The following is a 22,798-nucleotide window of genomic DNA, read 5'->3' as shown; positions in this document are numbered from 1 at the left end:
GTGTGTACCTTATGTGAATCAAGAAAGATATGTTTCTACAGTTCTCCCTTTTCTTAGTTACACATTCATAAAAAATACCCAGGACTAGTTTACTCGAAAATTGGTAGTTGGAACGTCGCCTTTGTCGGTGGTATGTGAATCCACATCTTCCCGATGCTTGTTTTACTCCTTCATATCGAAGTCATAGTAATATACACAACAAACTTTCATCGTAAGTAGGCGGCTAAATAAAAGATCTGAATAAGTGACGTGACACGTCTCCTACATTTCCGCTGCTACCCTTGTCGTGATCACACTGTTGTGCTTAACGCTGAAAATAGATCCCCAGTTGTAGCGTCAACTAGGCATTATGTTATTCTATAGCAAGACCATATTGGGGTTACGGTATCTTTTGAAAGGTGACAGGTCAGTATGAGTCACTGCCCTGACAGACAACACATTAAGTAGTAAACCTCCCATTTATTACCTGCCCCATATGTCTGTTAAATTGCTGTTGCTCTTTGAATATGTTTGTTGTTGATAGCCTGCGTTAGAGGTTATTATATTTACCAGACTTTAAATGAATTTGAATGCTGAAATAATATTAATTAAATGGTGGCTGTGTCGTTACTTTAGTCAACTGTTCATTGGTGAATAATACATAAACACGAAACTAACCTTTTATAAAAATTATGGCAGAAGTTTATTGATTAAAAATAGGACAAAAAATAGTTGGTTAGCTTGATGACAAAATGAAACATGAAGTGATAGCAGCACAAATATGCAACAAACAGTTAACACTCCTCTGTGTGGCGGCTGGCTAGTAATGACTAAGGTTTCTGTAATTGAACTATTCACTCTGGCTCAAAATATGGATAACGCAATCTGAAATACTAACACTGAATAGACTTTGATGGATTTATTCTACGCAAAGGTTATACTACGTTGGTGCAGCTGGGAACAAGTGGCGAGATTGTGGTCTTGTTTGCCCTAACAAGCGGGAGCAACAATACAATAACCCTTTTCTCAATGTGCGGCGCTGTCTCAGGTGACGGTCGTAGTTGGAGAGTCTGCAGAGCAGCACAGTGCGGCCCTGCACTTCCCTGTCCAAAGTCCGGCTGGCGATCCGTTAGATGGATCACAATTACTCTCTAACGGAGCCCTGAAACCTTGACAGATTCCAGCATGTGACACTCCCTTTCCCTGGTCATACCATGGATCAATTTGACTCAGTTATAAAGCAGTGTGCACACGGAGATGAAGTATCAAGGCGGCAGAGCTGTCTTGAATAAGATTGACCTTCGCACATTGAGTTATCTGAGACTACTGAGGTCTAAACTGTCGATACAGCTAAGGCCTCACCACAGTGCTAATGTGAAGTCATGCTCAGGACAACTGTCCCAAGGGCAGACCCCTCGTAACAAAGGTCAGGACCAGCGTCCTATTCAGATCAGAGCCAGAATCAGAGGACGATGTATCATGCCCAGAGTTACCGCACAAGAGTTTCGTACCAATCAGAAGACACCACGGGCTCCAAGTCTCCCCTCTAACTCTGCTCTGTTCATCAGCCAATCATAATCAAAGTTAACAATATTCTTCTCTTGTCAGAAAAAGTGGCTAATCCCTAACACTCACATTCCCCACATAGAGAAGAAGAGATATTGTCCTCCCGACTTGTGTTTTTCGCATGGCCACTTTAGACTGTGCGTTATTTTCAGTTTCCAGATAACTCTAAAGTGAACAACACACTTATCATGGAGATCACTACCTGTATAGCCCGGACGCTACCCCATGTATGACTAGGGGCCCTGGCTAAACTAAGTGAAGTGGTTTTGTGTCCCAGCATAGATCACTTCAGAGACGCCATAAATGTTGTGTCTCTTGTAAAATCGTATTGAAGGCCTGACGCTTCCGAAAAACCTCTGGAGGCAGACGGACGGCACCATCTGACGGCTCCCATGATAGCATCTGGTCCACCGTGAACATGGAAACTCGGAATTTTACGACCACCATCCTTTTCCACAAAGAGCGTTTCCGACACAGTTTTAATGCGTCCGCTAGGCGACCTAGTTTTCATTCACGCCCCTGTCCCTGCTATGGAAGAGGCGCCCAACAGATAGGTCCAGTTAAGCTGTTTTTTCGCCTCTTCTACCAAACACTTCGTCTGCACACTGGTGCGATAAATTCTTGGGCCCAGCATTTCGTCCCCAGTAACTGCTTCGAGATATTCCTTTCCCTAGAAGGTGCATGTGGCTTTTACGCCCCAAACGTCTTGCGCAAAATTTACTATTAAATGAGCAAACTACCTGCTTGTTGTCAACGCCAGAAAAATTCTATTGCAAGGAGAGCCACAATAAAGATCCCTCATTCATTGACAACTAAATGTTCCCATCATTGCCTGCTCATGCTGCTAACTTCCTGTCATTTCATTAAAATGATGTTTTTGGTGTAAAACCAACATTAAATTGCACCCTTGAATATGGAGAATAGTAAGAGAGTGATTCGTTCTTTGTCAGTATAGCTGAGAAGCCATCAATACCTACACCTATAATCTGCAGGGCACCTTATACACACATTAAACAGACTCCTGAAGATAGGCGTTGGCTGTGGATATGGCGTAGACTGTGGATATTGTAACACAGACACAGTCCCTTTGACTATTCGGAGATGTCACTAAACTCGCCCAAAGATGTAAACAGCCATGCATGAGCAGCGCCTATTAGGCGGAGGGGGTCTGACAGCCGAACACTTCCAGTCATTCCACTAGGAAGGAGGTAAATGGTTCAAATAGCTCTAAGCACTATGGTACTTAACATCCGAGGTCATCAGTCCCCTAGATAAAGAACTACTTAAACCTAACTAACATAAGGACACCACACACATCCATGCCCGACGCATGATTCGAACCTGCGACCGTAGTAGCTTGTTGAAGCGCCTAGAGCCGCTCGACTACAGCGGCCCTCGATCCTCGATAGGAGGTACATGGCTCTTGTTGTCTGTAATTCAACCATGCCTAGACGGTCTATACCGCGGTTCGATCGCGTCCGCATTGTTACTTTGTGCCAGGAAGGGCTCTCAACAAGGGAAGTGTACAGGCGTCTCGGAGTGAACCAAACCGATGTTGTTCGGACATTGAGTAGATATAGAAGGACAGGAACTGTCGGTGACAGGCCTCGCTCAGGCCGCCCAAGGGCTGCTACTGCAACTACTGCAGTGGGTGACCGCTACTGACGAATTATGGCTCGAAGGAATCCTGACAGCAACGCCACCACGTTGAATAATGCTTTTCGGACAGCCACAGGACGTCGTGTTCAGACCAAAACTGTGCGCTATTGGCTGCATGTTGCGCAACTTCGCTCCCGACGTCCATGGCGAGGTCCATCTCTGCAAACACGACACCACACAGCGCGATTCAGATGGGCCGAACAACATACCGAATGGACAGAACATAATTGGCATCATGTTGTCTTCACCGATGAGTGTCATATATTACTTCTACCAGACAATCGTGGGAGGCGTGTTTGGAGTCAACCCGATTAGGCTGAACGCCTTAGACGTACTGTCAAGCGGGTGCATCAAGGTAGTGGTTCCGTGCTGTTTTGGGGTGGCATTATGTGGAGCCGACGTACGCCGTTGGTGGTCATGGGAGGCGACGTAACGGCTGTACAATACGTGAATACCATCCTCCGACCGATAGTTCCACCATATCGGGAGCATACCGGCGAGGCATTCGTCTTCATGGACGACAATTCGGGCCCCCATCGCGCACGTCTTGTGAATGACTTCTTTCAGGAGAACGACATCGCTCGACTAGAGTGGCCAGCATGTTCTCCAGACATGGATCCTATCGACCATACCTGGGATAGATTGAAAAGAGCTGTTCATGGACGATGTGACCAGTCTGCCGGATCTACGCCAAATCGCCTTTGAGGAGTAGGACAATCTGGACCAACAGTGCCCTGAAGAACTTGTGGGTAGTATCCCACGACGAATAAAGACATGCATCAACGCATAAGGACGTGCTACTCGGTATTAGAGGCACAGGTGTGCACCGAAATCTGGACCACCACCTCTAAAGGTCTCGTTGTATGGTGGTACAAAATGAAACGTTCGGTTTTCATGAGCAATAAAATGTGTGGAAATCATATTTATGTTGATCTCTATTCCAATTTTCTATACTGGTTCCGGAGCTCTCGGAACCGAGGTGATGCAAAACGTTTTTTATGGGTGTTGTTGTTTTTCTGGAACCACTGTTACTTCCTTCCTCTTCATGTTTCATTCTGGAATTGTGTGTGGAAATAACGACGTTGTACCTTTTCAAGTCGCTATAAATGCCACACAATTGTAAAAATAAGTTGCTACTTTTAGCTGGTTCTGAGCACTATGGGACTTAACATCTGAGGTCATCAGTCCCCTAGAACTTAGAACTACTTAAACCTAACTAACCTATGGGCGTCACACACATCCATGCCCGAGGCAGGATTCGAACCTACGACCGTAGCAGACGCGCGGTTCCGGAGTGATGAGCCTAGAGCCGCTTGGCCACCGCGGCCGGCGCTACTGTTAGCTCTTCTTACGGTCCCTGTGCTAGCCTCACTATATTGACTCTGTACTAAATGTGTTAGTGGGACTGTAGCCGTACGTGGGATACACTAATGGAGACATTAGTAGGTATAAACTAAATAATTCTGTGACGTTTTATAAGCTGCAGGGCAAAAAGATATGTTCGATTTACAAACTTTTTAATAATGTGATAGAAATGAAGGGTGGGCAATCTGCATGCATGTTACATATCATAATGCAAGAAAATAATACGGGGAATCAAATACACATGGACACATTCGAGAAGAACTATAAATGAGACTGATGGTGGAGAGGGTACAACACGATGACTAAAAATACTCTGTGTGTCGTGCCACATTGTTGTCAACCACAGAGGCAATGTTTCCGCCATATTAAAATTGTTTTAAATATCAGTACAGTTGCTGTTCTCTTGCGATGAATATACAGTCGAAGTGAAATATATTTGTTTAATTGGATGTGTCGTCGAATATGTTGTACGTCTGACTCACTACAGAACATGTAACAAATTAACGTAGTTCATGCAGTTTCATAGCTGAAGCGTAACCCTCTTTGGACGCATCTGTAGTTACGGGGTGTTTTATTACACTCGTCTCAATGACTGCATGTGTAGCTATTGCGTTCCTTCTCGTGCATTAAAGTGTGATGTTAGCCATTCGAAGAGAAGAGGCCGTTATAAATGGAGAACCATCTCCTCTCAAGTGAAGGGAGTAATAAGCCACAGGCATTCTGAAATATACTCGACAGCACATGAGGTGTGTCTACTAAGAGTTGTCAGGCGCGTTTTCTCCGTTATTTCGGCAGAAATTTTCGATTTCATTTTTGCAATGTGTAGCAGTAATCAGTTTAAACAAATACTGCTCATCATCCGTTTTATGCGACGCTCATTATTAGTGGAAAGCGTCGATTTGTTTCCCATTACAAACAAACTGACTCTTCAGGCGGCAATTCACGTGCACTTGCGATAGAGCTGACCCAAACAGTCAAGTACGATATTCGTTTTATCAGTGTGTACTAACAGGGACAGTAAAACAACGGTCACTCCAGCAATGACAGCACCCCCTAACCCGCTCTCTGCTACCTCCAAATGGTTCAAATGGCTCTGAGCACTATGGGACTTAACTTCTGAGGTCATCAGTCCCCTAGAACTTACAACTACTTAAACCTAACTAACCTAAGGACATCATACACATCCATGCCCGAGGCAGGATTCGAACCTGCGACCGTAGCGGTCGCGCGGTTCCAGACTGAAGCGCCTAGAACCGCGCGGCCACCCCGTCCGGCTGCTACCTCCAAGCATGCAGCGCTGCTGAGTCGCTTTTTGAATACTGATTAGTCCTCCAGTTTTATTTTTCTGTTAATACATGTCGATAAAACGCGTATCCCACTAGACTAATCTGAGACCACTGTTTCGAATGGACTCGTAAAATACCGCTTTAAAAATAGTTCAAATTGTAACGGGAAAAAAATCAACGCTTTCAGTCGAAGCTGGGCATCGCAAGGAAAAAGTGATCAGCAGTATCTTTTGGACTGACTCCAGCTTCACCTTGCCACAACGAAGTTATAAATATCTCTCGAAACAGCAGAGAAAACACGCCAGACTACACTTAGAAGCGACACCGTGGTCGTAACTACTGCGTGAGTAAATCTTTTACCCCAATCCTATGTTAATCATTTACCCAAGTCATGACCAACATGAACAGGATCCGTTTTCTATCACCCTAACAGAGGAGTGTCATATTGTTAAAAGACTTTGACATAAAATTAATAACTGTGCCAGAACGTAAAACTAGCTTTTGTCTACCGTTGAAAATGTCAGTACTACCGATTAACTGAAATTGTTACGTGAATGTATTACAACGACATTAACTACCGTTTGGAAAAAGGGGTTTCGTTATGAGACAAAATCATTAATTTGGCAAAACTACAGTAACATTTTATACTCCAGTGAAGATGTATTGTTTAATTTTGTGTGTTTATTAATTTCAATATAAATAGTGGCTATTGAATTTCGATGTTTTCTTAGTACACTGTTTTTGTGTCTGATGTCGTTAATGTTTAAATATTGCGGTTTTGGTCAAGAAATTTTAATCTTTGGAAGGAATGGCTAGTTAAACTCAGTGACCTTGAACATTCTGGTGAGCGGTCGTTTATTAATTATTACTGTCTCGTATGAGAAAATAAGACAATTTGTTTTTGGTTTTAAATGATTGTGAAGTGCTAGATATGATGGAAACTGACTATCTACAATTCTCATTAGTATGCATACTCAATTGAGTGCCTGCCTAAATCATGTCCATTGTCACCAACAGGCCGATCATTAATTGTTAAGTAAGTTAAAATTCAATTTAACACAGTGAATACGAAAACTATTGTCCTCTTCAGGACCACCGATCGAAGTATTTGACCCAGTAATTGAAGTTCTGCTGCACGGGAATTTTATAATTGGTAAAACATTCGACTAAATAGTCAAAAGTAAGCTTTATAAATACGCAAATTTGCATCCAGTCGTTATTAGGGCTACCTATCTACATCTCATAATAACGAAAAGTTTTCCCACATTCTTTCCCTTATATTCTTCGGCAATGATGCCTTATACGAATTTTAGGTGCACGTATTCACGATCAATTGCACTAACTTCGACGTGTGTCCGGAGGTTACATACTGTTTAAGCAGTTGTTCCTAAATCTGTCTTTGACTGTGTATTGTGATATACTGTGTACTGTGCAAAATTCATGTTACATTGTCAACTGAAAACTACATTTGTGCTCCAGAATGAGATTTTCACTCTGCAGCGGAGTGTGCGCTGATATGAAAATTTCCTGCCTGATTAAAACTGTGTGCCGGACCGAGACTCGAATTCGGAACCATTGCCTTTCGCGGGCAAATGCTCTACCAACTGAGCTACCCAGGCACAACTAACGATCCGTCCCCACAGCTTCAATTCTGCCAGTACCTCGTCTCCTACCTTCCAAACTTCACAGAAGCTCTTCTGCTCTTCTCGAGATCGAGTCTCGATCCGGCACACAGTTTTGATTTGTCAGGAAACCTACATTTGTGCTTCTTAGGCATTTTGGTAGTACTACCACTGATCAATAGATCTCTCTTATTGGCAGTATACATTTACGTAACGAAAGTAAATCTTGCGAAATTTTCTAACCCTCACAAATTTTCTAACTTTGTTCATAGTAAACTGTGAATTAAAAAGGGGTATCTGCAAACTTTGACAGGGACAACAATGCATTTTCAGTAACTTACAGCTGTGTATTCGATAATATGTTTTCAATAAATCGTTGTCCCTGGTTCCAAAGAGAGTAGTTATGTGACCTGTTTCTTCTAAGAAGATTTTTGAAATTTAACAATAGCCACTTAAAGGTATCTCTTACGAAGTTAACTACTGCAGTGTAATATTTTGTTTCGCACATAGTGTAACTGTCATATAGCGCTTGACTTAGTATTCCCGTGAACAGCAATGTATATTGTGACATTTGTTGACATTAACATGCTGAAAGGCATTGTTAGGCGAGTGTATTAGTGAATACTGCCTCTGAAAAAGTTCCAGACATGAATCTGTGTTTTAAGAAGCTTTTAATTACATCCCAGGGTTTCTCATGATCTAACATAAACTATTTTTTTGTTGTTGCTTTAGATCGTAAGGGGACGATGTAATACTTGTTACGTAACTTATCCTGAAAAATTAGTTTGGTGTTCAGGAATGCACTGAACCAGTCAGAATGCAAACACGTAGTGAATGCTGTTTTCGAGCACAGGATACATTACTTGCCAATCAGCTGGAAATAATTCTGACTGCTGTAAAGGAATAGGAAGCTGCCGCGAATGGCTGTGGTGGGCGAACTGTTGAGTCAAGAGATACCAAAGGGGCCTCAAGTATACTCTTACAGGGATACTGTCGCCTCTACAGGATTTACAGGATCTAGCAACGATCGTCTGCTTGACTAAGCGGCGTGTTAATTTCAGGTCTAGCGGCTCTGTACAGCGGACACCGGCAGCAGGGAAAGCGTCGATCATGACACCTGTCTCCCTAACCAACAAGTTCGAAGTGCTGTCTTTAACTGAAACTGAGCCATTGAGACGTAGTTCAGATGTTGGGGAGCCTGCAGTGTCCCAATTCAGTTGGAGCAGTCGCGATACCTTATAGACCTGTTAATTGCCGGTAATTTGAATGTACAGCGAACAATTGCATCCCTTAGGAAAACTGGAAGGGGCTGGATAGGACTGCCTGGATTTCTGCCACAGGACTGAGAACTCCAGGGACCCTCTAAATGGATCAGGGTGTAAATTCCCACTTATTTCTGTGTGAAATTTAGCCCAAACTAACCACCCATTCTGTAAAAACTCTACGTATCTACGTATTACCAAAACGATGTACCCACAATCCCTTATTCTACTTATGCTCGTATGCTAACCTTTTACTAAACAGAACCTAAGTTGAATCGAGATGTAACTGGTGTGAATATAACTTGTTACATGCGCAAATGAAGTAAAATTTTCACTAACCTCGCGTCATGACGACATTGTCACATATTTCTCGAAAGCCGGCAACAAATAGCAAGCAGGCAGCGGCAAAGCTAGATTTCTATTTTTAAATAACATTTCCAAACGACGTGGAAACTGTTGCATACCTCATGCTGTAATATGGTAATGCATACTGATAAACCTTGTTTAAGCAGTGGTATGCGGAAAGCAACTATTTCCATGAAATCGACATCGATTTTAGAATGCAGTCTACATTCAAAAAGACAGAGTAAATCTTTGCCTGATCTTCACTCATAACATTGGTCTGAACAATACTAAGTTTAACAAAGTGACCAACGATTCAAACGGGATACTCTGTTAATAGAGAATTTCGAAACAAAAGCAAACAGCTTCAATATTTGATGTGTTAATGCAAGACTCAGGGAAGTGGGGCGGTCTTTCTCTCTGCTCTGAGCAAGTGAACATAGTTAACTAGCTGACAATAATCATTCCGACAAATTAGCTGGACAGTGCTGCATGCTGCAGTCTACAGTCAAACTCCTTCTCTTCAGAAAAAAAAATTATATATCCAAAATTTATTTTCTTTTCGCCTTTCAATATATACATCATATTCATCCCTGCTGTCCTCTAGAATAAATCGTTCTTCATCTAACAGATACAGTAACAAGTCAACATAGTACTACTGAACACGTCCATCCTCCTACCTTCTTTCAATTAAGGATGTATCAGATTGCACGGAAGTAAAGAATGTGCCACAACAAGACCTAAGATTGTTTAACAGTATCTGAACTTCCTGTCTCGCTTACGTCGATGTAGATAACCTATAAAAATCGAAATGAGTCCCCCCCCCCCCCCCTTACACAACCTCAACCTTCCCCGAGTAGAGCTTTGTGCGAGGATCACTTGAGAGATGAATGGGACAAATACTAAATTCCAAATATTGTGATAGGAACATAGAAAATATGTTACAAATACAAAGAGAAAAACAGCTCTACACGAATATGGACTAATTACATATACGTAAAAAATATTCACAAAATTCAAGAATATGTGGAAGATGGTATCAGTTGAATTCACCACAGGTGGTTATCATGTTTCATGATTTCTATGTAAAAGTTCTGCACAGGGTTATTTTGAAAGTTTATATGTGACATTTGGTATTGTAGTTAGCAGTATTGGTGATCTACACTTGAAGTAGGTTAGAGAGTGTATATATCACACAAGTCCTACATTTCTGAGTCACCGTCACATATGGCAGCAGTAATTTGCAAGATGAATGTAGTTAGAAGAGCGTCCTTTCACAAACGACAAAACTTTCTCTAGCTCGTTGCAATAATGCCACTGTTCTGGGAAGTTATGTGGAAGCAGACTCACTGATACTAGGTACAGTTCTCAGCTGACAATTCCACACATGCACAAACAGTAAAACACGTAGCAGTAATTTTCTTGAAGCAGACTGTAGAGCCATTGATTCCTTCAAGGTCATTTTGTGGTATCGAAGAGTTCCTTATAAAAGTCAGTTGCAGCTTGTATCGATGAAGTACACCAACATTTATAATAGAACATTTCAGAATATAATCAGTAAACGTATTTCTTCTGTCCTGTCAAACCTCAATCATTTGTGGTGACTAGTCAATCAGTACAATTTGTCACATTTACAAAATACAGTTTTGTATATTAACACAGGAGTAATAAGATTTTACACAGTTAACGTATGGACAGCACGCGCAGTGTAATGGTAACAGCGGATTTCTATGTCTGTAAAAAAGCAAGAAAAAAATGGCTTCATGGTTTTACAGTAATGAATTGCAGAAACAAAATACCAGTACATATTGTGAAACAGTGTACAGTAATTGGCACAATAACTATTATGTGTGTACACATTGACCTGCAGAAAAATCTAAATCTACTTACATAAGTATGTACGCATGTTCATCAGCAAAATACAAAAAAGTATAGGGAGTAAGGTAGAAAGAAACCCATGAGGAAAGTGGTCACATGCAAGAAATAAATACATGAGCATAGTGGTTAGATACGCAGATAAGGGGAACACAAATATATAATTAGGAGAAACAGGGATTAGGTAGTAACCAAGGTTCACAGCCAAGTATACTTTAGGCAGTCAGTTAAACGTCAGTCTTTTATTATACCTAATATGATCAGTAATTAGCATCCTATCTAGGTATATTTCTTCTTTTAGTTTCGTCACTATACACAATGATTTTCCACTGTTCAATCGTCCAATGTTGACGCTCCTTACGCCAAGCGAGGCGTCGTTTGGCATTTACCGGCGTGATGTGTGGCTTATGAGCAGCCTCTCGACCATGAAATCCAAGTTTTCTCACCTCCCGTCTTACTATCATAGTACCTGCAGGGGATCCTGATGCGGTTTGGAATTCCTGTGTGATGATCTGGATAGATGTCTGCTTATTAGCATTACGACCCTCTTCAACTGTCGGCGGTCTCTGTCAGTCAGCAGACGAGATCGGCCTGTACGCTTTTGTGCTGTACGTGTCCCGTCACGTTTCCACTTCACTAACACATCGGAAGCAGTGGACTTAGGGATGTTTAAAAGTGTGGAAATCTCGCGTACAGACGTACGACATAAGTGGCATCCAATCACCTGACTACATTCGAAGTTCGTGAGCTCTGCAGAGCGGCCAAGTCTGCACTGTCTAATGACAACTGAGGTCGCTGATATAGAGTACCTGTCAGTAGGTGGCATCTCAATGCACCTAATATGAAAAACGTATTTTTTGGCGGTGACCGTATACTTTTGATCACATAGTGCAAATCTCATTAGCCTATAACAACATTACTCATACTCGCTTAGTCTCAATATACACTTCAAATAACAATTCCCTGCTCTGTCTTCGTCCACTTATTTCCACATAAACAACAACTTGTAGCTATAATTGTAAATATTTAACTTCAGTAAACAGAATTTCACTACTTTCCAATAGACCCTGAAAAACATCTAACATCAAAACACCTATTGCCCTTCTTTCCAGGAAACACATTTACCATCTTAATAGCCTGTCTGTCTCATCAAGAGTGGTAGAAAATTTCAAATGTGTCTGTATTATCATGACTTTATAAAGCCAAAAAGTACTTCTCAAGCAAACTACATATTGCTGATAACATGTGTAGTCTTTCAGAACTGGTTTTTGTTAGAAGTTATTTGTTCTTATTCGGATTCTGGATGAAATTTCGCAGTTCACAGCAGTTCCTTTTGCGCACATGTCGTAGCAACAAATAGCTCCATTTGTTGCGTGATAAATGTAGTTTGTTGTGTGACAAAAGTCGCCTGAGTCTTGTCAAAAGTTGCCTACCTAGTGACGGGGGTCACTCTGGCATGCGGCGCAGTAGCATTTTCCTCTACTCATTTTTTTCTTAATGAGACCCAGTATATTGATTTCCTGATCCATTTCATTGAAAAAAGTATGTGCACAACTTGGGTCATTACGAAAGAACTCTGATGAAAGCCGGCCGCGGTGGTCTAGCGGTTCTGGCGCTGCAGTTCGGAACCGCGGGACTGCTACGGTCGCAGGTTCGAATCCTGCCTCGGGCATGGGTGTGTGTGATGTCCTTAGGTTAGTTAGGTTTAAGTAGTTCCAAGTTCTAGGGGACTTATGACCTAAGATGTTGAGTCCCATAGTGCTCAGAGCCATATTTTTTTTTCTGATGAAAACTGCGATGCATTATCTACTAAAACACATAATTTATTTCTTCTTCTTGTTTCGAGATCGAGTATAGAAATGTAATTGAAAAGTGCCCTATCTTTCACTTCCATTCGTACTTCGGCGTCTCTGAAATTCAAAACGGCTTTATATTTGTTGAGAAAATCTGCTTCTAATCTTATAGGTTAGGATTAAGTGAGGCAATCTGCTGTTGTCATAAATTTGTGGAGTGCAGTATCACTGACCACAGAAGTAGGGCTACATGAATCAAGGACAGTGGAAAGAACAGTGTTGCCTGTTGAAATATCTATTATTGGATCTACTACAGAGTTTTGCGTGTCATCAGTCTCTACTATGAATATGTCTCTAATGTCTTCTAAACACATAAAATTCAAAGTTTCGGTAGAGGCGTGTTTTGTGTGATCCACAGCATTGTCTGGTGCTGGATGGGCGAGCCATTGTGCTTTATTGCTTCCTCAACATTGATTATCTCGTAGATTTGGTGACGTGACTTCTATTATTTCTCTTTGTCGCACTGGGCTTACTTTTCCAGATTTTGCTATTGTGAAATATGATGTTAATTACTGTGACTGTGATGATTGTTATTTGCGTAATTGTTGTTGTGCGATGTATTTTGCAGATTTGATCTTCCAGAATTGTGCTTATGAAATTTTGCGCCAGTACCATCTGAGATACAATATTACCTTTGAGATATAATATTACCTGTAATTAATTTAATTGATATAATAACTGCGATTACACCTCTCCTCATTACTGGACGTTTTATGACGTCTGTTGTTATGTTCCTGGACAGAGCTTCGGAAATTACTTCAGTCACAATAATTATTATTCAACTGTGAGATTTATGCGTCTTACTGACAACGTTAGTTGATTTGTGTCGTGGTTGCTCGTATAACGCTATGTGGTACCAAATCTTGTGTGACTTGCGGTCAGTAGGCTGGCAAAAATGCTCGCTAGAAATCATTTACACTTCGGCAGTCTCTCCCTATTGAGCTCATTCTTGCTGCAGATTCATGAGCCGTACTCCGGATCATGTTGGTGCCGTGTGTAGGTTTCTGCCAGACAGTATCGTTTAGTTGGCATGGTTGCGTTGTTTGTCTTCTTCTCGGGTTCACTGGCGCCACTCGGTTTCGTAAGCGTTGCCTGTCCGCTAGTGGCAGCAGCGGCGCTTATCGATATGTAGTTCTGCTGCCCCAGCTTTGGGGCGATCTCGTTCTTCTTCCGTGTGGTGTGAGTAGGGAGTTCGGTTGGGGACGCAGGAGCAGCGAGGCCCGCACAAGGCGACAACACGTCGGGATCGCTGGCGGCGTGTATGGACTGCCGGATCGAAGGGCAGTGTTACTATGGTGCATGACCTCGTCGAAACCACAGCGTGTTTAAGTTGAGTGCATTGCCATTTCCGTAGAGAAACCTCCACCATTGACAAATCTCGCGATTCTCCAGTGATTTGGGCACGTGTTGCTTCTCGTAGTGTCACCGAGGCGAAAAGCAGAGAGTGTGTAAGGCAGGGCCGGCCAAACGCTGCACAGTGTGCAGACGTGCGGAAGTGCTGCACATGTGCGCACGTGTGCGACAGCGAGCGACAGAGACATCTGTTATTAGACATGTGTCCTAAATGAACGGCGGAGGCTTCACTTCCCTGTTTATGTGGTACAAGCAAGAGCGCAACATACCCAGTCTCGTTTACCCCTGGTAACCGTAACCTTAACAGAGAAGTACTGAGAAATGGCAGGTACTGTGAAAAAGCAAAGGACGGGAGATCTACGTTCTCAGTCGTTTAAAAATGACAGGGAACTGCAATTCTTTTTTGTAGCCGTTGGTGAAAACTCACAATGTTTGCTGTGCCGCCGAATAATAGGCGGCCAGCGTAAGTTTTCAATTGTAAGACACTACAATACATATCACAGAGACGAGTGTAGTGTACTCAACAGTAAAGAACAGCAAGCAAAATGAAATGTCCTTAAGAAAATGGATGAGACACATCAACTCGGTTATCATTTCTCATGACCAGTGATAAACGTGTTTGAATTTATCCCATTCGTAATTAAAAATTATTGTTTACTAACTGTGCATTATTGCCTCATTCTGCTCCATGTTACATTATTATCAGGAAAGTTGGTCATTAAACCGATTGTTCCAATGTATACTTACATTTAGGGTTTTTCTTTAATGTGTGAAGGGCTACGCTCAACTGAAGTCGATAAAGCATAACATTCATCTAATTGTCGGTTATTATGCAGATTTCAGACGTAACTGATGAGAGATATAGCAATAATGGTATTGAAATAATAGGTGATCATCGAGAGGTCTGCGGTTATCATTCTGATCAGAGGTCAGTGAGACAGAACTTATGTGGGTGTAACTGAGGGCACCGAGAATTAGTTATAGGAAACCTTGCATTAGCTTAATGTTATTTGAAATCATGAATAAGGTTCGTTGGAAGTCGCTAAGAGCTCTCTTTCTTAAATACTTGATCAAAAACATTACGCGTATTTACGTGCCGTCAGTCAAGCTGCCTTAATAAAAACCCACGGTTGTTAACTGTATTACTTGTCTTACTTGGTTAAACTGTTAACATAAAAGTAGACGTCTCAATGAGTAGACTGTGACAGTATTTCAAATGTTTAATACGCGAAATAACTTCCCATGGTTGGCTTGCAGGCTGTGGAAAGAGCACTAGAATGCACCGGTACAGAGTATCCCAGCAAGTGAATAAAGCGACACCTGTGCGTAGAAACATGCACTACATGAACGCTGACCGCTGCGGCGTGCACGCTGTGACCCGGAAGTTGCACATGTGCAGGAGCACCGCACGCGTGCAGAATTTCTGGCCGGCCCTGGTGTAAAGTGTCAGGCAAATCCAACACCTTCCATGAAAACCCTGACATGATAAGCAAATCCAGTAGTATGTCACATAGCTCCGAATAAATAGTGACATTAAATTAATCAAAGTAATACGAGTAACGATTGAGCAAATGGAATACCACAGACTAACACAAGAATGCCTAAATGCATGTCATACCTTCCCACCGTGAGACAGACGCAGTTCCCAGGGGAGAAACGAGAAAAAAAGCCGCGAGCAGAACCGTGTTAAGTTAGAAGGCCCTACGATAAGGGACGGACATCCACGTCGCCAACTAACCGTTAGGACCACCCCCAGCCCATGTTAAAAGCTAGAGCCTTAGCGTGAGACTTTTTCGCGCCTCTGTTACGTCATGACCACCCCCCAGCCCATGTTAAAAGCTAGAGCCCTCCAGAAGAACAGTATAGATCTTACGATAACACAAAAAGGACCACACCAGCTGCAAGTTTTAGCGTGAGACTTTTTAGCGACTCTCTTACGTTGCAAACTTTAAAAACATTGCCCCACCACGAAAAGTATAACGTTTCTCATTGGATTGACAGAATTTTTGTAGGTGGAGCTTAAGGTTAACATTGAGACCCTGATTGGTCAGATGAAAACAAAGCCAGATAGTTTTTTTGAACCAACTTCGATAAATTGTAGTAAGGAGAAGTTAGGAGAGAGTTTCTTCCGAGACGGCGAGGTGAGCGGAGCTGTGCTGGCCGCCACCCCCTGACGAACACCGACAAGGTAATGAACGCACGCGATGCCGCATAGCAGCGCATAAAGCTTCACTCAGAACTGCAGAAGTCTCATCTGTTACACCCCTTTTTTGCGTAATACTAGTGTCGATCGTCAATTAAAGCTCCTGGTGTTCAGATTTACCACTTGGAGTAAAAATCTGAAACGCGATGATTTTTCTGTTATATAGTTATTGAGAAGCCACATCAGCCACTGTAATTTACGACATGTTAGATAAGTAATTAAAGATAATTGAGGGTCACTGTAGACCATTTTGATAGTTTTCTCTTTTGTGAAAATTTAAACCTAGATTATAGATGTGATATGGCATAGGTCATCCTTCGATCCATTGTAGAACTTCCATTCAGGGAATATTCGTTCACATTTTTGTTGAACGCAGTTGGGTTTTTACCATCCTGTATTAAAACATTTCCTTTTACCAGTAGTGCAATTTATAAACAATGTTTTGTGAGTAGAACAAAATTTCCAATGGTAAACTTAACTGCTTTTTCGACGTTATTTTACTAGCTAACTAAAAATAGGAAAGCCTTGAACCCCTTCCACTAAATTTAGTTAGTATTAAGATTCTTTTACAGGGAGGGCAGTGGAGCTGACGCTGAAATCATTAAGTATTTGGTTATATAATCGCTAGTCCCACTGAACTCTTCTGAACTCTACATGTCATGTGTGGTCTGACGTCTCCTTACCAGCAACAGGTCCCAGGTTCAAACTAGTCAATTCCCTAAAAAACACGCTCAGAGCGTCGTTGCGCGAAAGTGGTAGGGAGACACGATATAGAACAAACAGACACCACGCAGAATGTTAGAAGTGGAGTACCTGGGGAAGACGGGTATCATTAGCCGTCCTAAACTTCTAATTACTATTTTGCTGTTTTCAGCTTCTTACATTTTTAAGTTCAACCAGGGATATTTTTGATTGTAGGTTGGGTGGTGGTCTTCTACCTTAGTGGTAGTTCTTCGTCCTTGTTCCGTGCACTCTAAGCACATTATTCTGTGGGCGGAGCCTAGACCGCCGGTTCCGGCTTTGACGTAAATTTAGATCTTGCATTTGTTTAGGTAGCCTCACCAAGATTATCATTAGTCGCTCGTTAGACTGCCACTAGCCCGAGTTACCATCTTTTGCATCTGTTGCACTTGGTCGGTTAATACAGGGACGGTTAATGCTGTGTGTGGATGGAGCTGCAGTTGTCGTCCGATGACGTCTCGTCTATGATCAATTGATGACAGATCTAGTGATCGACTAAGCCAAGGCAACATGTCGGCGTTCTGTAGAGCATATTGGTTTACAACAGCGGTATGTGGGCGAGCGTTAGCCTGTCGGAATGCTGCGATGAATGGTAGCACAACAGACCGAATCACCAACTGATGTACAAATTTGCAGTCAGGGTGCATGGGATAACCATGGGAGTGCTCCTGCCGTCATACAAAATCTCATCCCAGACCAAGCAGGTAGGTTGAAGGCCCTCGACTGGCATACTTCTAACCAATTCACTGCCTTCATTGACACTGAGACAGGACAAGCTTTCTTAAGAAAAGATGGCAAAGGTCCAACCTGTCCTCCAATGATCTCTCTCTTGAGACCACTAGAGTCGCAAATGGTGGTAATTTGGGGTCAGTGGGAATCATGCTACAGGTTGCCTGGCTCGGAGCTGTCCCTGAAGTAACCGATTTGTCACGGTTCGTTAAGTCACTGTGGTACCAACTGCTGCTCAGACTGCTACTGCAGGTGCAGGCCGGAGCCCCACACCGAATACGATGGTCGTCCCCATCGCTAATGCCATGAGGTAGTCTGGGACCCGGTCTTCTTGCGACTGTATATTCTCGAGATTACCGTTGCCTGCAATCACGTACTGTGGCGACATTCCTGACAGGTCTTTCTGCAATATCGCAGAAGGAACATCCAGCTTCTTGTAGCTCTCTTACAAGACCTCGTTAAAACCCAGTGGGATGTTGATAATGACATCTTTGTCACCTTAAGGGTGTTCCTGACTAACACCAACTCACCACGTCCAGTCCCAAAAGTAACTAACGCTCATGAGAGTTACAGCGTGTATTTATAGTAAACCACATTTGCATCCGCATAGTGGCTCTACTAGCGTCATTCTGATGGGACTGGCATGAATGTAGAACTGACATCACCTTTTAAATGTAGAAACACGCTCATCAACTTTCATTTATGTCGGACAAATGCTTCTTGGCACTGTGATTCATTTTTCCGTCAGTGTATGATCTACTTATTTCGCCAGATGCAGACAGCGCCGGTGTAAGTCCCAAGCGGCGCAAACTGCCATTTGGGGTGCCAAGCAGGGAGGGGCGCCAGGGGCGCTTCAGCTGTAAGGTACGAGACGTATCACAATTAGTAGCGGCCGCCTCGAGCGCCAAGCTGAGAGTGGCATGAGGGCTGCCTCTGGCAAGATTTAGTAGCGAAAGCTCACACAGCTGAAGGTGTACGAAGGGAAAGGGTGAATGGAGGGGGGCGCAAAAGATAAGTCGCTTGTGTGATCTCGTACCAGCGCTAACCTTACCAGAATATCCACTCATATCGTCACAAGACATTAGTTGATATATTCAATTTTGAACTCCTGAATATCAATTATATGACATTGGGCCCTCCACAAACCGTGGAGCTCACCGAGATGGCGTGTCTTGCGTGCCTCAACGATACAGATAGCAGTATCATATGTGCAACCACAACGGAGGGGAATCTGAAGAGAGCTCAAACAATTCGTGGTCCCTGAAAAGGGACAGCAGCCCTTTCAATAATTACAGACACGGTAGCCTGCATCATTGATTGATCTGCCGTTATAACATTATCCAACGCAACCTTTCTGTGGTGGAAGTGCAAACAGCTAAGAGCAAGGCGAAACTACAGCAGTAACTTGTTTATTTATTTTTTTAATTTTTTCGCGACTGCATGTAGTTGTAATTTATGGATTAATGGTGATTGCATCCGTTCCAGTAAAAGGTTTTGGAGGTAAAAGAGTCCCCCATTTGGATTTTCGGGCGGAAACTACTCAAGAGGATGTCGTCATCAGGAAGAACAAGATTGACGTTCCCCGTATCGGAGCGTGGAATGTTGATCTCTTAATCGAGTAGGTAGGTCAGAGAATTTTAAAAGGGAAATCGAAAGTCTGAAGTAGGTTCAGAGCCAGTGGCAAGATGAACACGGCTTCTGGTCAGGTCATTACACAGTTATCAAAACAAATTCACTCAGGAGTAATACAGAAGCAGGCATAATAATCAATAAGAATAGGAAAGCGAGTAAGCTACTACGAACAGGCTGGTAAAAGCGTTATCGTAGACACGAAGCCAACACCCACCACAGCCAACTTTCCCCATAGATGATAAATAAAATGTCATGTGGCTAGGGCCTCCCGTCGGGTAAACCGTTCGCCGGGTGCAAGTCTTTCGATCTGACGCCACTTCGGCGACTTGCGCGTAAATGGGGATGAAATAATGATGATTGATACTACATAACACTCAGTCCCTGAGCGGAGAAAATCTCCGACCCAGCCGAGAATCGGACCCGAGCCCTTAGGACTGACATTCTGTGGCGCTGACCAGTCAGCTACTGGTGGCGGCCCGCAGATGATGAAGACACTGGAAGAACATATGATGTCAAAAAGAGAACTATTCAGATAGAAAATTTGACTTTGATGGGTGACCGGCAATCAGTAGCAGCCAAATGAAGAGAAGAAAAATGAGAATGTGGATAGGGGCAAAGGAATGGAAGGGGAACCAGCCTGGTAGAATTTTGCATACACCATAATTAAATTTTCACCAACATTTTGTTTGTGAGTAACGAAAGACGATTGTATGATTGGAAGAGACGTTGGAGCACAGAAAGATATCAGATAAGTCATATAAGAGTAAAACAGAGATTTCGAAACCAGCCATTAAATTGTAAGACAGTTCCAGACGCAGATGTGGATTCTGACCATAATTTACTGGTAATGAACTGGAGACAAAAAGGCAGAAATTCCAAAAAAGTAGAAAATTAAAGCGATGGGAACAACAACAATTGAAGGAACAGAGTTTGCTGAGAGTTTCAGAAGGAGCATTTGGCAGTGCTGGACTGAAAGGGGAAAAGATTACAATAGAACAACCGGTAGCTTTGAGTGCTGAAATAGGGAAGGCACGGGGAAGGATCAAATAGGTAAGAAGGCAGATCCCAGTAGGACAACACTCTCTGACTTTTTACTGTATACTTATTGCTCTTTTTTTAACCTTCACTGTATAGGCCTGAAGATGACATAATGTAATGTCGAAACTGGTTGCCTAACAAATAAAACCAGAATAACGGCTGTTGGTATTTTATTATTGGAAATCGACCCGCACTCCAGACATAACATGGAGCTACATTTATGTACAGCTAAAATTGAAAAACCACCATAAAGGTTTCATATTTATATGCACATGAAATTCTTTACGTCAGTGTTAGACAGTATTCTAAGTAAGTAAACATTATACAAATATTGTATACATAGAAGACATGAATTGAGAATAAAATTTATAGCATTTTCTTAGAAATATCTGTTAAAATACAGTTAAAAAAGTGCAAGCTACCTTACAGTTGTCTAACATACTGTGTACAGCAATCATAAAACATACTATTTCGTACAAAGGTTTCTCACTCGAGCAACTATTCAGACGGAAAGGGGATGAGGGAAGGGATTAAAGGTTTGTGCAAACATTACACAGGGCGACACTGATTCTATGTCATGAGATTTATTGATCGGTGTCAGGTAACTTTGGTCTCCTGAATACGAAAATAATAATATTTTTGTTGAACTGACTCTACATTTTGAGATAAAGGAAATCCATTTATACCGGAAATTAATTTATAAGAAAGAGAAGAATATTTTTAAAACGTTTATATTAAGGTTATGATTTCCAACAGAGTGCTATAAATACTACAAATAATAATAGAAACAATCATATCAACAGGAACATGTCAATAAGAACTATGAAAGACGTTTTGTATGGAATTTTCTTCGGTGTTTTTGGTTCAGACAGTCTCTTTGCAAGTTCCAACAGTTATCTGCCATCACATGGCGATCCCAAAGGGCTTGATATCTTTCCTCCATAATCCCGATGTCCTAGTGAAACCGTTAACCTTGTTCTTCACTGTAATCGCCAAAGTTTTCAGAAAATTTATTCGAACGACTGTGCAAATATACAATTTTACAGTCATATTAGCTCCCACGTTCTGGAAATTCTGTAGCATTTTGTCTACTATTTCGGAATATTCTTCAGCTTTGTGATTCCCCAATAAAATTTTGACACCTGATACAAAGCTAGTCCATACTTACAGTTGAGCTTCAGTCATGTGGTTTGTGAAATCGCCGATGTTTATAAGATTGCGGATTTGTGACCCATCAAAAATTCCTACTTTTAACTTTTCTGTGCTAAGACCAGGAAATGACTGACAAACATATTTGGAGCAACAGACATTCCTGTCTAAAGCTTTAACAAACTCTTTCGTGAGCCAAAGTTTAATATGTAATGGTGGAAGAATGATCTTTTCCCGAATGACCAATGGTTCACAAACAATGTTATCTCTTCCCATATTCAGGTTCATTCTCGGCAGCCAGTCTTCCCTGCTCCTGAAGTTATTTTTATAAAAAAAGGGAATTTGAATAACAAATCAAACAAGTTGTAAAGAGTTAAGTTATTTTTATGAAAGAGAGGTAATCTGGATAACAAACCTAATAATTTATAAAGATATTAAACTAATCTCCTCCCGCACAGGCCATGAAGGCCCAAAGGTACCGACCGGCCGCCGTTTCATCCTCATCCCACAGGGGTCACTGGATGCGGATATGGAGGGGCATGTTGTCAGCACACCGCTCTCCCGGCCGTATGTCAGTTTCCGAGACCGGAGCCGCTACTTCTCAATCAAGTAGCTCCTCAGTTTACCTCACAAGGGCTGAGTGGATCCGGCTTGCCAACAGCGCTCGGCAGACCGGATGGTCACCCATCCAAGTGCTAGCTTAGCCCGACGGCGCTTAACTTCGGTGATCTGACGGGAACCGTTGTTACCACTGCGGCAAGGCCGTTGGCTTAGAAAGATATTATCATTCTGTAATGGGCCACCGGAGAAAACGGGTACCTTACCACATAATACTCTGAAATAATCCCTGAAAAACCCTTGAAATGCTGTCGATTGACCTGAGTTTCATCCGGTGCATGATTTTATTACATTAGATGAGTAGATCTTGTAACTAATGAGGTGATCCTGAATGTAACTGAAGAGGAAGGAAATTAGTGGCACAACATTACTAAAAGTAGGGATCGACTGACATCAAGGAATCATAAATACAGTATTGGAGGCAAATAGTGTGGGGAGAAGCAAAAAATTGTGGAGGGAACAACAGATTAACACACTGAGCAGGTGCAAACTGAAGCTAAGTTGCAGTAGTTATGCAGGGATGAAG

General features: G+C 42.2%; 1 pseudogene; it reads right to left on the bottom strand.

Annotated features, from left to right (window-relative positions):
* Window positions 1–22,306: 22,306 nt before the first annotated feature.
* On the bottom strand, window positions 22,307–22,424 carry LOC124617339 (annotated as a pseudogene).
* Between the last annotated feature and the right edge of the window lie 374 nt (window positions 22,425–22,798).

The sequence above is a fragment of the Schistocerca americana genome, chromosome 5, assembly GCF_021461395.2.
Source record: "Schistocerca americana isolate TAMUIC-IGC-003095 chromosome 5, iqSchAmer2.1, whole genome shotgun sequence".
Taxonomy (NCBI): Eukaryota; Metazoa; Arthropoda; class Insecta; order Orthoptera; family Acrididae; genus Schistocerca; species Schistocerca americana.
The sequence above is the reverse complement of the archived record's forward strand: the minus strand, read 5'-3'. Positions and strand labels throughout refer to the sequence as shown.